The sequence below is a fragment of the Arachis stenosperma genome, chromosome 10, assembly GCF_014773155.1.
Source record: "Arachis stenosperma cultivar V10309 chromosome 10, arast.V10309.gnm1.PFL2, whole genome shotgun sequence".
Lineage (NCBI taxonomy): Eukaryota > Viridiplantae > Streptophyta > Magnoliopsida > Fabales > Fabaceae > Arachis > Arachis stenosperma.
In genome coordinates this window covers 134,248,321-134,264,080 of record NC_080386.1, presented here as the reverse complement: position 1 = coordinate 134,264,080, position 15,760 = coordinate 134,248,321, and positions in this window count along the sequence as shown.

The window sequence follows — 15,760 nt, the reverse complement described above, 5'->3', positions numbered from 1 at the left end:
AAAAAAATTAACTGTTATTGACTGATTTTTTTAATGTTAAATTCTATCAATTCAATGGATGAATTGAGATTTCAATATATAAATGATAAATCAGATGTAATTTAATTGTTATTTGATAAAATCTGATGTATGAATTGAGATTTTTGTTATTATTATTATTTTTATTTTTATTTTTTATCCAATATATTTTTTTAGGACTTTGACAAATTAAATCTATATGTTATTAGAATTTTATCATAATAAATCTAAAATATGATCATTGTTGTGGTGCTATGTTTACATATAAAAGCTCAGTTTAGGCAAATATAAGTGAACATGTATATATAATTCATATTTTATGCCCAAAAAGATAACTTTTGAGAAGATGCATGTATTTATAACATATTATTATTAAATAAGAGTAACTCGCTCATCCTCATCACAATAGTATCAAAAAAAAAAAAAAAAAAAAAAAGAGGAAGGAGAGAATACCCAAACGCTTCTACATATTGAAAATTTGAAACAGATTGTGACATGTGACTCTGCCATTCTACAAATTTTTAATTCTTTTTATGGAAAACGGGGCAACCGACCAAATAAAATTTTTAATACAATAATAATATCTGCATATTTTTTTATTCGATAATGTTAAAAAAAAATTCAAAATTTACTTTAAAAAAATTTAACTATTTTTAAAAGACATCTTCTTTTCTTTTCTTCTTGATATCTCTCTCTAACAAAGGACTTTTATACTCTGACATAGAGAATTTTTTATTTTCTTCTCTTCTTGCATTCCTTCTTTTGTTTTATGAACAGGAACAGAGATAAAGAATCTCTCTTTGATCCTGATCCTGAACCTGACTAAAGAGGCGTCTACAACAAGTTAGACAACAACATTCCAGAAAAAACCTCACAGAGCTTTTCGAACAAGAAATTGAGAATACAGACATGGCAGCCAATCTAAATGATGGAGGAGACGCAAGGAAGGTCCTTAGTGACTTCACTGCACCCACTTATGAATTATATGGAAAAAACATCTCTATACCTGCCATTGGTGCAAATAACTTTGAGCTAAAGCCTCAATTGATTACTCTAATGCAATAGAATTGTAAATTTCATGGACATCCAAGGTAAGATCCACATAAATTCTTATTTGAGTTCATGCAAATCTGTGATACAGTTAAGACCAATGGAGTAGATCCTGAGGTCTACAGGCTTATACTTTTTCCTTTTGCTGTTAGAGACAGAGCTAGGATATGGTTGGATTCTCAACCCAAGAAAAGTCTAGACTCGTGGGAAAAGTTGGTCAATGCATTCTTGGCTAAGTTCTTTTCACCTCAGAAGCTGAGCAAGGTCAGGGTTGAAGTTCAAACCTTCAGACAAAAAGAGGGTGAATACCTATACGAAACTTGGGAAAGATACAAGCAACTGATAAGGAGATATCCTCCTGACATGCTCTCCAAATGAACTATCGTAGGAATCTTCTATGATGGCCTATCTAAGATGTCCAAAATGTCATTGGACCATTCTACTGGTGGATCACTCCACTTAAAGAAAACGCCTAAAGAGGCACGGGAACTTATTGAAATGGTTGCAAACAACCAATTCTTGTTCACTTCTGAGAGAAACCTTGTGAACAATGGGGCAGCTCAGAAGAAAGAAGTCCTGGAGGTTGGCACTCTAAATGCCACATTCACTCAAAACAAGATCCTGACCAAACAGGTCAACAAAATCTCTCAGCATTTGATTAGATTACAAGTTGTAGCTGGCAGCACTCAAGACCCCTCCTATGAAGGAGATGCTTATGATCCAGATCAACTGATGATGAAAAAGGTTAATTATATGGGGAATCCCAACAATGAGCCTTATGGAAACACCTACAATTCATCATGGAGGAATCACCCTAACTTTTCATGGAATGATCAATAGAAGCCTCAACAAGGCTTCAACAACAACCAAGGTGGAAGGAACCAAAATAGGTTCAATAACAAACCATTCTCACCTTCTCAGCAACAGATGGAGATGATAAATCCCATTTTTTAGGGTTTATCTCGTATTGAATTTAGAGTATTTTATCAACCTTTTGTCGCATTTAGACTATGAATTAGCATGGTTTTGTTATCTCTCCCGTACTTGTGGTTAAGTGTAAAAACATGCTTTTTAAGCCTTATTTTGATGAATTCTAATTCCTCCTTGATTCCATAAGATGCCTTGATGTGTTTGCTAGCAATCTCAGGTTAAAATAGGCTAGGCATGGATCAAAGGAGCAAGGAAGGAAGCATACAAGTGGAGAGAAGCATAAAAAGCCAAAGAAAAGAATTCAGCCAAGCACGCGCACGCGCACAAGGCGCTCGCGTGCACATTGCAAAATCGGCCAGGGACGCGCACGCGTACCGTGCGTGCACGCATCGCAGTCCACATGCGATCTCATTAAAGCAACACGTGCCTGGCGATTTTGGAGGGTTTCTGCGACCAACTTTGGCGCCAAACCACATATAAGAGCCAATGAATGAAAGGGAAAGAGGAGACTTTTGACCATTAGTTTTAGTTTAGCTTAGGATTAGTTTTAGAGTTAGTTTCTAGAGAGAGAAGCTCTCACTTCTCTCTAGAATTAGGATTAGGTTTAGGTTAATCTCTCTTCTTAGATATAGGTTTAATTCATGCTTTAATTCACTTCTCCTTTATCAATTCTTACTCTTCTCCTCTTCCTCTCTCTAGTTATGTACTTTAATTCTTCCAATTCTTCATTTTGTTGTGGATCTAATGTTGTTCTTTTGTTTTCTTTCAATAATGCAATTTGAGGTAATTCATGATAATTGTGAGTTCCTTGATTGTTGTTGTTAATATTTTTGCATTCAATTGTAGGTAGAATTCATTCTTATTGTGATTTACTATACTTTTCTTTTGTGCCTTCCAAGTGTTTGATGAAATGCTTGGAAGGATGCTATAGTAGAATTTTGTGTTCTTGGCTTGAGAAGGTGACTTAGGATTTCTTGAGTTACTAGTGTCCAAATGATTGATAGTTGATAGCTATTGACTCTAGCCTTCATTAATCCAATTAGTGGAAAGCTAGGATTTATGAACTTGAATTGATATTACTCACTTGACTTTCTTTTGCTATTTGATTAAAGGATGACTAAGTGGGATTAATCCTTGCAACTACCATACTTGTGGCTAGTGATAATGATGAAGACCCTTGACAACCAAACCTTGCCAAGACCATTTTGTTAATAAAATTTCATTACCATTTGCTATTCATTTTTCTCATCTAAAACCCCAAAATAAATAAATCCATAACCAATAACAAGAACGCTATCCTGCAAGTCCTTTGAGAGACGACCCGAGGTTTAAATACTTCGGTTATTAATTTTAGGGGTTTGCACTTAGTGACAACCAAATTTTTGTATGAAAGGATTTGTGTTAGTTTAGAAACTATACTGGCAACGAGAATTCATTTGTGAAATTCTAAACCATCAAAAATCCAATCAGCAAAATGGCGCCGTTGCCGGGGATTTGCAATGGTGTTGTGTTATTGGTTATTGTACATATGTGAATATTGTGAATAGGTTTATCTTTTGTTTGTTTCTTAATTTTTGTTAGTTTTATTTTGTTCTCTCACTATGAATTCTCACTTTGGCTTTGAGTTTGGTTCTAATTGTGTTGTAGGAAATGTGGACTTTAATGGCAACATGTACCATGGATGGAACCATCAAAGATGGGAGGAGCCTTAAGGAAATGATCACTCCTATTGGCAATAACCTCCGGACACTTATAGGTATAATTCCCATCCTAATGCATGCCAATTTAACGGCTATGATGACTCTTTTTGTGACACTCAACAACCCCCATCATATGCCTATGAATCTCATCCTCAACATGAACCTCAACCATTCTCACAAGCCTTTCATTACCAAACACCGCCCTATGATACATATCCATCATATGATCAACCCATACCATACTCTTATGACCATTATGAGCAAGAACCCTTAGAACCACCACAACCCTATCAAGATTACTCCCAAGAACTACCTCAATACACACAATCTCCACAACCTTACCAAGTAGAACCACCTTCCTATTATGAACCTTCTCTCCAAAATAATGAACCTTCCAACTCACCCCAAGTCCAAACAGACGATCCTCTCACTTTGTTACTCCAAGGACAAGAAGCCATGAAGCGGGAGACACTTGAGTTTGTGACCAATTTGACCAAGGTGGTGCACACTTTAGCCCACCAATGCTTGAATACTCAAGGTACTTCTGTGACCACATGTGAAAAGTCAAAAGAAGAGCAAAGCATGAAGGAGAAATTGGAAAATTCGGTGGAAAAGGAGGAGTCAAATTTTGTGTTAGAACAGTTGGAGGAGCCTATGATCATTGAAGAAAAAGAAGAAGTGGTTGAAGATTTAGGAGATGTTGAAAGTCCAAGGGAATGTAGCACCATGGAGCACTCTTCCAAGAAGCTTGATATTGATGTTGAAGAGGGTGCGCAGCCTCCAAGGCATATCATAGTTGGAGACTTGAAAGAGGCCTATCAAGAGATGGATTCAATCATGGATGAATTTCTATCTACAATTGAATCCTCTCCCATTGGACATAAAGTTGAAGTTACAAAAGAGTGTGCACAACCTCCCATACTTTTGGTGAGCAATGAGAAAGAGAGTAAATCGAAAGAGAGCTACCAAGAGGAAAAAGTTGGCATGGTGTATATCGAAATTGAAGACTATGAAGAGGTTGATCAAGAGATGGATTTGTCCATCAATGAATTCCTATCCAATTTTGAATCACCTCTCATCGGGCAAGAAACCGAAGCTCTTGAAGACAACACCAAGCCAAGTAAAAAGGGAAAGGTTGAAATTGAAGAAATTTGTCAAAAGGTGGAAATACACAAAGGAGAGCACAAGGTAGTAGACCTTATATTGTCTAAGTGTGGGGAAGTCTCCCTTCCCAAGTTACCATCCAATGCAACATTTAAGTGGGTAAAATCTCTATCCCTAAGTCTTAATTTCTCACTTGAATATGGTTTGATTGAAACAGATGGTCAACTTAGAGCTCTTTGTGGAATTAAGAGTAAGAATGAGTTGTGTAGCGGTTGGAATTTCAGTGTTAAGCTCATCAAGGTCAAGGCTTTAAGGTATAGGGATGATGTTGGGACAAGAATCACTTTGTATGGGTCTAGAAGGAAGCATTGGTGGAGTAAAGAGAATTCTATGTGTCAACCACACTTAAGTCGACCACCCGTACGAGATAGTCATGAAATTCAACTCACGGATGGGTGCGAAGATAAGATATAGGATCCCGGTTCGCTATATGAAGACCAATTATGGATACTCATATCTTGGGTAGAACTTCACCCAAGGTCGATGAAGATGGTTGGAAGTTCTATCAACCATTTGAGAAGCAAAGATCCTTGGAGATTCAAGGATGAGTACAAGCACAAGCCACCATGACAATGAGTCTCTCAACATGTCCAACTTAAGGACTTAAAATAAAAGTGCTAGGTGGGAGACACCCCACCATGGTAAACTCTTTCCACTCTCTTTTAATTTTGCTTAATAAGTGATTTGAGTTGTGGTGCACGAAATTGCAATCACACTTTTGCAATTCCGCACAACTAACCAGCAAGTGCACTGGGTCGTCCAAGTAATACCTTACGTGAGTAAGGGTCGATCCCACGGAGATTGTCGGCTTGAAACAAGCTATGGTTATCTTGTAACTCTCAGTCAGGAGGTCAATAATTCTCAGGTTTAATTGTGAAAAGTAGAAGAACATGAAATAAATACTTGTTTTGTAGTAATGGAGAACAGGTTGAGGTTTTGGAGATGCTCTATCTTCTGAATCTCTGCTTTCTTACTATCTTCTTCTTCATACACGCAAGGCTACTTCCATGGCAAGCTGTATGTCGGGTTTCACCGTTGTCAATGGCTACCTCCCATCCTCTCAGTGAAAATGTTCAACGCGCTCTGTCACAGCACGGCTATTCATCTGTTGATTCTCGATCATGTCGGAATAGAATCCAGTGATTCTTTTGCGTTTGTAACTAACGCCCCACAATTGCGAGTTTGAAGCTCGTCACAGTCATTCAATCCCTGAATCCTACTCAGAATACCACAGACAAGGTTTAGACCTTCCGGATTCTCTTGAATGCCGCTATCAATTCTAGCTTATACCACGAAGATTCTGATTAAGGAATCCAAGAGATATCTACTCAATTTAAGGTAGAACGGAGGTGGTTGTCAGGCACACGTTCATAGGTGAGAATGATGATGAGTGTCACGGATCATCACATTCATCAAGTTTAGGAACAAGTGATATCTTAGAATAGAAGCAAGCGTGGTTGAATGAAAAATAGTAGTAATTGCATTAATCCATCAAGACACAGCAGAGCTCCTCACCCCCAACCATAGGGTTTAGAGACTCATGCCATAGAAGATAAAATAAGAACCGTGTAAAGTGTCATGAGGTAAAGATACAATGTCAAAAGGTCCTATTAATAGTGAACTAGTAACCTAGGATATACAGGAATGAGTAAATGACGTAAAAATCCACTTCCAGGGTCCACTTGGTGTGTGCTTGGGCTGAGCATTGAAGCTTTCATGTGTAGAGACTTTTCCTGGAGTTAAACGCCAGCTTTTGTGCCAGTTTGGGCGTTTAACTCCAATTTTTGTGCCAGTTCCGGCGTGAAACGCCAAGAATTCTGAAGCTGATTTGCAACGCCGGTTTGGGCCATCAAATCTCGGGAAAAGTATGGACTATTACATTGCTGGAAAGCCCAGGATGTCTACTTTCCAACGCAATTGAGAGCGCGCCAATTGGGCTTCTGTAGCTCCAGAAAATCTACTTCGAGTGCAGGGAGGTCAGAATCCAACAGCATCTGCAGTCCTTTTCAGCCTCTGAATCAGATTTTTGCTCAGGTCCCTCAATTTCAGCCAGAAAGTACCTGAAATCACAGAAAAATACACAAACTCATAGTAAAGCCCAGAAAAGTGAATTTTAACTAAAAACTAATAAAAATATAATAAAAACTAACTAAAACATACTAAAAACATACTAAAAATAATGCCAAAAAGCGTATAAATTATCCGCTCATCACAACACCAAACTTAAATTGTTGCTTGTCCCCAAGCAACTAAAAATAAAATAAGATAAAAAGAAGAGAATATACTATAGATTCCAAAATATCAATGAAACTTAGCTCCAATTAGATGAGCGGGACTAATAACTTTTTGCCTCTGAACAGTTTTGGCATCCCACTTTATCCTTTGCAGTTTAGAATGATTGGCATCTATAGGGACTCAGAATTCAGATAGTGTTATTGATTCTCCTAGTTAAGTATGATGATTCTTGAACATAGCTACTTTATGAGTCTTGGCTGTGGCCCAAAGCACTCTGTCTTCCAGTATTACCACCGGATACATACATGCCACAGACACATAACTGGGTAAACCTTTTCAGATTGTGACTCAGCTTTGCTAGAGTTCCCAATTAGAGGTGTCCAGGGTTCTTAAGCACACTCTTTTTGCCTTGGATCACTTTATTTATTTATTTATTATATTTTTTTTTGAACTGCTTTTTCTTGCTTCAAGAATCAATCTGATAATTTTTCAGATCCTCAATAACATTTTTCCTTTTCCATCATTCTTTCAAGAGCCAACAAGTTTAACATTCTTTAATCAACAAATTCAAAAGACATATGCACTGTTCAAGCTTTCATTCAGAAAACAGAAAGTATTGTCACCACATCAAAATAATTCAACTAGTTTTAGAGATGAATTCGAAATCCTGTACTTCTTGTTCTTTTGGGATTAAAGCATTTTTCATTTAAGAGAGGTGATGAATTCATAGGACACTCATAGCTTTAAGACATGAACCTTAAATTTTATTAATCATGAAATTAGAACAAGACTTAAAGATAATTATAAGAGAAGACTAATAATAATAGAAAATAGAAAATTAAAAACAGAAATTTAAATGACTCTAAAATTGATTCCTAATGATAGAGGTTATCACAGAGTTAGGACTCAACAACCTTGATTTTGAGAAGTGGATGCTCCCTCAACTTGTGGGGTGTTTGACCCTTCAAGGGAGAGTTTCTGGCGCTTCAACTCTTGTAGCTCACGCCCCTACTTCTCTTGTTCCTTCAGCAGTTTATAGAGCATGCAGTTTTGATTCTGCTGTTCTTCCTTAATTTGTTCCATAGCTTCTTGCAGCTTGGCAACAGATGCTTCTAGGCGGGCCCAATAGTCAAATTCAGGAAGTTCAGGGAGGAATTCCAGCGCCCTCCTTTTGATAGAGTTATCTTGCAATTGTCCTTCCATTGACTTCCTGGTGATTGAATGTTCAACTGGAATGAATTCATCTACTCCCATCCTTACCCCAGCATCTTTACATAGTAAAGAGATTAAGCTTGGGTAAGCCAGTTTGGCTTCAGTGGAGTTCTTGTTTGCGATTGTGTAAATCTCACAAGCAATCAGATGATGAATCTCCACTTCTTTTCCCAGCATAATGCAATGAATCATCACTGCTCTCTTGATAGTGACCTCAGAACGGTTACTAGTGGGCAAAATAGAACGCCAATGAAGTCTAGCCAGCCTCTTGCAACTGGTTTGAGATCTCCCCTCTTGAGTTGGTTTGGGACACCTTTTGAATTGGTCATCCACTTAGTTCCAGGGAGGCATATGTCCTCTAGAACTTGATCCAACCCCTTATCTACTCTCACCATTCTCCTATTAAAGGATTCAGGATCATCTTGTAGTTGAGGCAACTTGAATATTTCTCTTATTTTGTCCAGATGGAAGTATATAACTTTCCCTCTGACCATGGTTCTATAGGTATGGTAAGCGGTTCCAGTCATTCTCTGCTTATCTGTCAGCCACAGATTTGAGTAGAATTCCTGAACCATGTTCCTTCCAACCTTTGTCTCAGGATTGGTTAGAACTTCCCAACCTCTGTTTCGAATTTGCTCTTGGATCCCCGGATATTCATCTTCTTTCAGATCAAATTTTACTTCCGGGATCACTGACCTCAGACCCATTATTGTGTGGTAATGGTCTGCATGTTCTTTGGTTAAGAACTTCTCTTGATTCCAAAGATTCTTTGGATTATTCTCTTTCTTGCCTTTTGAATTGGTTTATTTTCCCTTAGGAGCCATGATCTTGATAAATCTTGGCTTAGTGATCGCGGAAAAGCACACCGAACTTAGAGGTTTGCTTGTCCTCAAGCAAAAGAAAGGAAAGAGGAGAGAGAGGAGGAGAGCAAATTCGAATGGTGGGGAGAGGGGGATGGCCGAATGTGTATTTATAAGGGAGGGGGAGAGATTTCAAAAATTTTAAAGGAGATTTGAGAAGATATGGAAAGAATTTGAGAAGATATTTGAATTTTTTGAAGAAAATTTGGAAGGGATTTGAAAGAGATTTGAAGAATGATTTAGATAAGTGTTTAATTTTTGAAATTTGAAGGTAAATGATGAAAGTTTGTAATGTATTTATTGGGAAAATGATGGATCAAAATAAGAAAGTTTGAAAAAATTTGAAGTGGAAAACAAAATCTCTGTCCCCTACCTTTCTGGCGTTAAACGCTCAGAATGGTATCCATTCTGGCGTTTAATGCCCAATTGGTGGCCATGATGGGTGTTTAATGCCCAGCCAGGTACCCTGGCTGGCGTGAAACGCCAGAAACCCCTTTATCACTGGGCGTTTTGTTGAACGCCCAGGATGCTGCATTTTTGGCGTTAAACGCCCAGAATGGTGTCCATTCTGGCGTTTAACGCCCAAAATGGTGCCTTTACTGGCGTTAAACGCCCAGAATGGTATCCATTCTGGCGTTTAACGCCCAGAGTGCCCTTTACTGGCGTTTTCTTGCCAGCAAGCTCCTTTTCTCTGCTTTTTTTCACTGAATTCTTCTGTAACTCTGTAAATTCCTTCAATTTTGCTGATCAACCTTGAAGAATATACATCAAACTTTTACTAGGTAAAACAAATGACCTGTCAAAGATTGGGTTACCTCCTAAAGCTCAATGGTGGACGAAATTGTGATCACATGTTCTTTTTTTACTTGTATGAATATACTCTTAGGGCACTGTTTATTTTCACAACTCCGTTCAACTAACCAGCAAGTGTACTGGGTCATCCAAGTAATAAACCTTACGCGAGTAAGGGTCGATCCCACAAAGATTGTTGGTATGAAGCAAGCTATGGTCACCTTGTGAATCTCAGTTAGGGAGATTAAAGGGTAATTGTGATTATTGAAATAAATAATAAATAAAAAGGAACAATAAAAGGGATAGAATACTTATGCAGATTCATTAGTGAGAATTTCAGATAAGCGTATGGAGATGCTGTATGACTCACGGACGCCTGCTCTCCCACTGCTTCTACTCAATCCTTCTTACTCCTTTCCATGGCAAGCTGTGTATAGGGGTTCACCATCAGCTGTGGCTACTTTCATCCTCTCGGGAAAATGATCCTATGCGGTTGTCAATCGCACGGCTAATCGTCTGGAGGCATCACCCATGGTTGATGGCTACATCCCATCCTCGCAGTGAAAACTAATGCTCACGCACTCTGTCACAGTACGGCTAATCACTGGTTGGTTCCCGCGCCTACTGGAATAGAATCCCTTGATTCTTTTGCGTCTGTCACTAACGCCCAGCACTTGCAAGTTTGAAGCACGTCACAGTCATTCATTACCGGAATCCTACTCGGAATACCACAGACAAGGTTAGACTTTCCGGATTCCCAGGATCCTACTCGGAATACCACAGACAAGGTGAGACTTTCCGGATCCTCATAAATGCCGCCATCCATCTAGCTTATACCACGAAGATTCTGTTGGGGAATCTAAGAGATACACATTCAAGCTCTGTTGCATGTAGAACGGAAGTGGTTGTCAATCACGCGCGTTTATCAGTGAGAATGATAATAAGGGTTATTTACTCATTATCTTCATCATGTTCTTGGGTGCGAATGAATATCTTGGAATAAGAATAAGATAGAAACCGAATAAAAGAAGATAGAATTGCATTGATACTTGAGGTACAGCAGAGCTCCACACCCTTAATCTATGGTGTGCAGAAACTCCACCGTTGAAAATACATAAGTAAAAGAGGTTCAGGCATGGCCGAATGGCCAGCCCTCTCCTTGATCAAGTGACCGAATATTCAAGGAGATTAAACTGTCAAAAGATGTCTAATACAATAGATAAATGTCCTATATATACTAGACTAACTACTAGGGTTTACATGAGTAAGTAAATGATGCATAAATCCACTTCCGGGGCCCACTTGGTGTGTGCTTGGGCTGAGCTTGATCTATCCACGAGTTAAGGCTTCTCTTGGAGTTGAACTTTGAGTTATGACGTGTTTTGGGCGTTCAACTCCGGATCATGACGTTTTTCTGGCGTTTAACTCCAGAAAGGAGCATGTACTTGGCGTTCAACGCCAAGTTACGTCGTCATTCTTCGAATAAAGTATGGACTATTATATATTGCTGGAAAGCCCTGGATGTATACTTTCCAACGCCATTGAGAGCGCGCCATTTAGAGTTCTGTAGCTCCAGAAATTCCATTTCGAGTGCAGGGAGGTTAGAATCCAACAGCATCAGCAGTCCTTTTGTCAGCCTTTTTCAGAGTTTTGCTCAAGTCCCTCAATTTCACCCAGAAATTACCTGAAATCACAGAAAAACACACAAACTCATAGTAAAGTCCAGAAATGTGAATTTAGCATAAAAACTAATGAAAACATCCCTAAAAGTAGCTTGAACTTACTAAAAACTACCTAAAAACAATGCCAAAAAGCGTATAAATTATCCGCTCATCACAACACCAAACTTAAATTGTTGCTTGTCCCCAAGCAACTGAAAATCAAATAGGATAAAAAGAAGAGAATATACTATGAATTCAGAAATATCAATGAATATTAATTATAATTAAATGAGCGGGACTTGTAGCTTTTTGCTTCTGAACAGTTTTGGCATCTCACTTTTTCCTTTGTAGTTTAGAGGGATTGGCATCTCTGGGGAACTTAGAATTTGGGATAGTGTTATTGACTTTCCTAGTTAAGCATGTTGATTCTTGAACACAGCTACTTTTGAGTCTTGGCTGTGGCCCTAAGCACTTTGTTTTCCAGTATTACCACCGGATACATAAATGCCACAGACACATAACTGGGTGAACCTTTTCAGATTGTGACTCAGCTTTGCTAGAGTCCCCAGTCAGTGGTGTCCAGAGCTCTTAAGCACACTCTTTTGCTTTGGATCACGACTTTAACCAATCAGTCTCAAGCTTTTTCACTTGGACCTTCATGACACAAGCACATGGTTAGGGACAGCTTGATTTAGCCGCTTAGGCCTGGATTTTATTTCCTTGGGCCCTCCTATCCATTGATGCTCAAAGCCTTGGATCCTTTTTACCCTTGCCTTTTGGTTTTAAGGGCTATTGGCTTTTTCTACTGCTTCTTTTTCTATATACTCTTTTTAGCCATTTTTTTTTCACTGCTTTTTCTTGCTTCAAGAATCAATTTCATGATTTTTCAGATCATCAATAACATTTCTCTTTGTTCATCATTCTTTCAAGAGCCAACAATTTTAACACTCATAAACAACAATATCAAAAGACATATGCACTGTTCAAGCATTCATTCAGAAAGCAAAAAATATTGTCACCACATCAATATAATTAAACTAAATTCAAGAGCTATTTTCGAAATTTATGTACTTCTTGTTCTTTTGAATTAAAACATTTTTCTTTTAAGAGAGATGAATGACTAATGGATTTTATTCATAGCTTTAAGGCATGGTTACATACTAATGATCATGAAGTAGAGACACAAAAACATAGATAAACACAATAATTAAAAACCGAAAACAGAAAGAAAATAAAGAACAAGGAATGAATCCACCTCTAGTGGCGTCTTCTTCTTGAAGGACCAATGATGTTCTTCAACTCTTCTATGTCCCTTCCTTGCCTTTGTTGCTCCTCCCTCATTGCTCTTTGATCTTCTCTTATTTCTTGGAGAATGATGGAGTGCTCATGATGTTCCACCCTTAATTGTTCAACATTATGGCTCAAATCTTCTAAGGAGGTATTGAGTTGCTCCCAATAGTTGTTGGGAGGAAAGTGCATTCCTTGAGGCATCTCAGGAATTTGTTGATGATGAGCTTCCTCATGCACTCCTTGAGGGCCGTGAGAGGCTTCTCTTGCTTGCTCCATCTTCTTCTTGGTGATGGGCTTGTCTTCTTCAATGGAGACATCTCCATCTATGATAACTCCGGCTGAGTAACATAGATGACATATAAGGTGGGGGAAGGCTAGCCGTGCCATGTGTGAAGGCTTGTCAGCTATTTTGTAGAGTTCATTGGAGATGACTTCATGAACTTCCACTTCTTCTCCAATCATGATGCTATGAACCATGATGGCCCGATCCACAGTAACTTCAGATCGGTTGCTTGTAGGGATGATGGATCTTTGGATGAATTCCAACCATCCTCTAGCTACAGGCTTGAGGTCCAGTCTTCTTAGTTGGACTGGCTTGCCTTTGGAGTCTATTCTCCATTGGGCGCCTTCCACACAAATGTCCCTAAGGACTTGGTCCAACCTTTGATCAAAGTTGACCCTTCTAATGTAGGGGTGTTCATCACCTTGCATCATAGGTAAATGAAACGCCAACCTCACATTTTCCGGACTAAAATCCAAGTATTTCCCCCTAACCATTGTGAGATAATTCTTTGGACTTGGGTTCATACTTTGGTCATGGTTCCTAGTGATCCATGCATTGGCATAGAACTCTTGAACCATTAAAATTCCAATTTGTTGTATGAGGTTGGCTAGGACTTCCCAACCTCTTCTTTGAACTTCATGTCGGATTTCCGGAAACTCATTCTTTTTGAGCTTGAAAGGGACCTCAGGGATCACCTTCTTCTTTGCCACAACATCATAGAAGTGGTCTTGATGGCTCTTGGAGATGAATCTTTCCATCTCCCATGACTCGGAGGTGGAAGCTTTCGCTTTCCCTTTTCTTGAAGAAACTCCGGCCTTAGGTGCCATTGGTAATGGAAAAACAAAAAAGCTTATGCTTTTACCACACCAAACTTAGAATTTGCTCGTCCCCGAGCAAGAAAGAAAAGAAGAGTAGAAGAAGAAGAAGAAGAGAATATGGTAGAGAGGGGGAGAAGTAGGTTCGGCTATGTGGGAGAAGAAGGGGTTCTGTTGTGTGAAAATGAAGAAGAATGGGAGGGTATTTATAGTGAGAGGGGAGGGTTAGTGTTCGGCCATTTTGGGTGGGAATGGGTGGGAAATTGAATTTGAATTTTATGAGGGTAGGTGGGGTGTATGGGGAAGAGGAGGTTGATGTGAATGGTGAATGGGGTAATTGGGAAGATGAATTGAGGTGATTGATGAAGAAGATGTTGGGAAGTGTGATATGGGGAAGAGTAAAATGAGATTTGGATTAGGAGAGTGTGATTAGGATTAAAAGGTAAGGTGGGAATATGTTAGGTGGGGATCCTGTGGGGTCCACAGATCCTGAGGTGGGGATCCTGTGGGGTCCACAGATCCTGAGGTGAAAAGAAATACCATTCCTTCACCCTATAGGCGTGTAAAATGCCTTCATGCATCATTCTGGCGTTCAAACGCCCATTGATGCACGTTCTGGGCGTTCAACGCCCATGTAATGCATGTTTCTGGCGTTGAACGCCAGTTTCATGCTTGTTCCTGGTGTTCAGCGCCAGCTTGTCCTCTTCGTGCACCATCCTGGCGTTTAACGCCAGGTTGTTGCTTGTTTTGGGCGTTCAGCGCCAGAATGGTGCTCTGTTCTGGCGTTGAACGCCAGACAGATGCATCTTACTGGCGTTGAACGCCAGTCTGCGCTACCTCCAGGGTGAAAATTTTTTTTTCTTCTGTTTTTGACTCTGTTTTCAATTTTTTTGATTTTTTTCGTGACTCCTCATGATCATGTACCTAATAAAACACAAAAATAACAAAGAAACAAAATAAAATAAAATTAGATAAATAAAATTGGGTTGCCTCCCAACAAGCGCTTCTTTAATGTCAATAGCTTGACAGTGACTCTCATGGAACCACAAGGTGATCAGGTCAATGTTAGTGTATAGTCCCAACACCAAACTTAGAGTTTGGATATGGGGTTTGAACACCAAACTTAGATTTTGGTTGTGGCCTCACAACACCAAACTTAGAGTTTGACTGTGTGGGCTCTTCTTGACTCTGAACTGAGAGAAGCTCTTCATGCTTACTCTCTTTTGTCACAGAGGGATGGCCATGCGTCTGAAACACAAGGTAGTCCCCATTCAATTGAAGGACTAACTCACCTCTGTTGACATCTATCACAGCTCCTGCTGTGGCTAGGAAAGGTCTTCCTAGGATGATGCATTCATCATCTTCCTTCCTAGTGTCTAGGATTATGAAATCAGTAGGGATGTAAAGGCCTTCAACCTTTACTAGTACGTCCTCCACTATTCCATAAGCTTGTCTTATGGACTTATCTGCCAATTGTAATGAGAATAAGGCAGGTTGTACCTCAATGATCCTTAGCTTCTCCATTACAGAGAGTGGCATAAGGATTATCCCTGACCCAAGATCACATAGAGCTTTTTCAAAGCTCATGGTGCCAATGGTGCAAGGTATTAAGAACTTGCCAGGATCTTGTTTCTTTTGAGGTAGAGTTTTCTGAATCCAAGTATCTAGTTCACTAATGAGCAAGGGAGGTTTACTTTCCCAAGTCTCATTACCAAACAGCTTGGCATCAGCTTCATGATAGCTCCTAAAT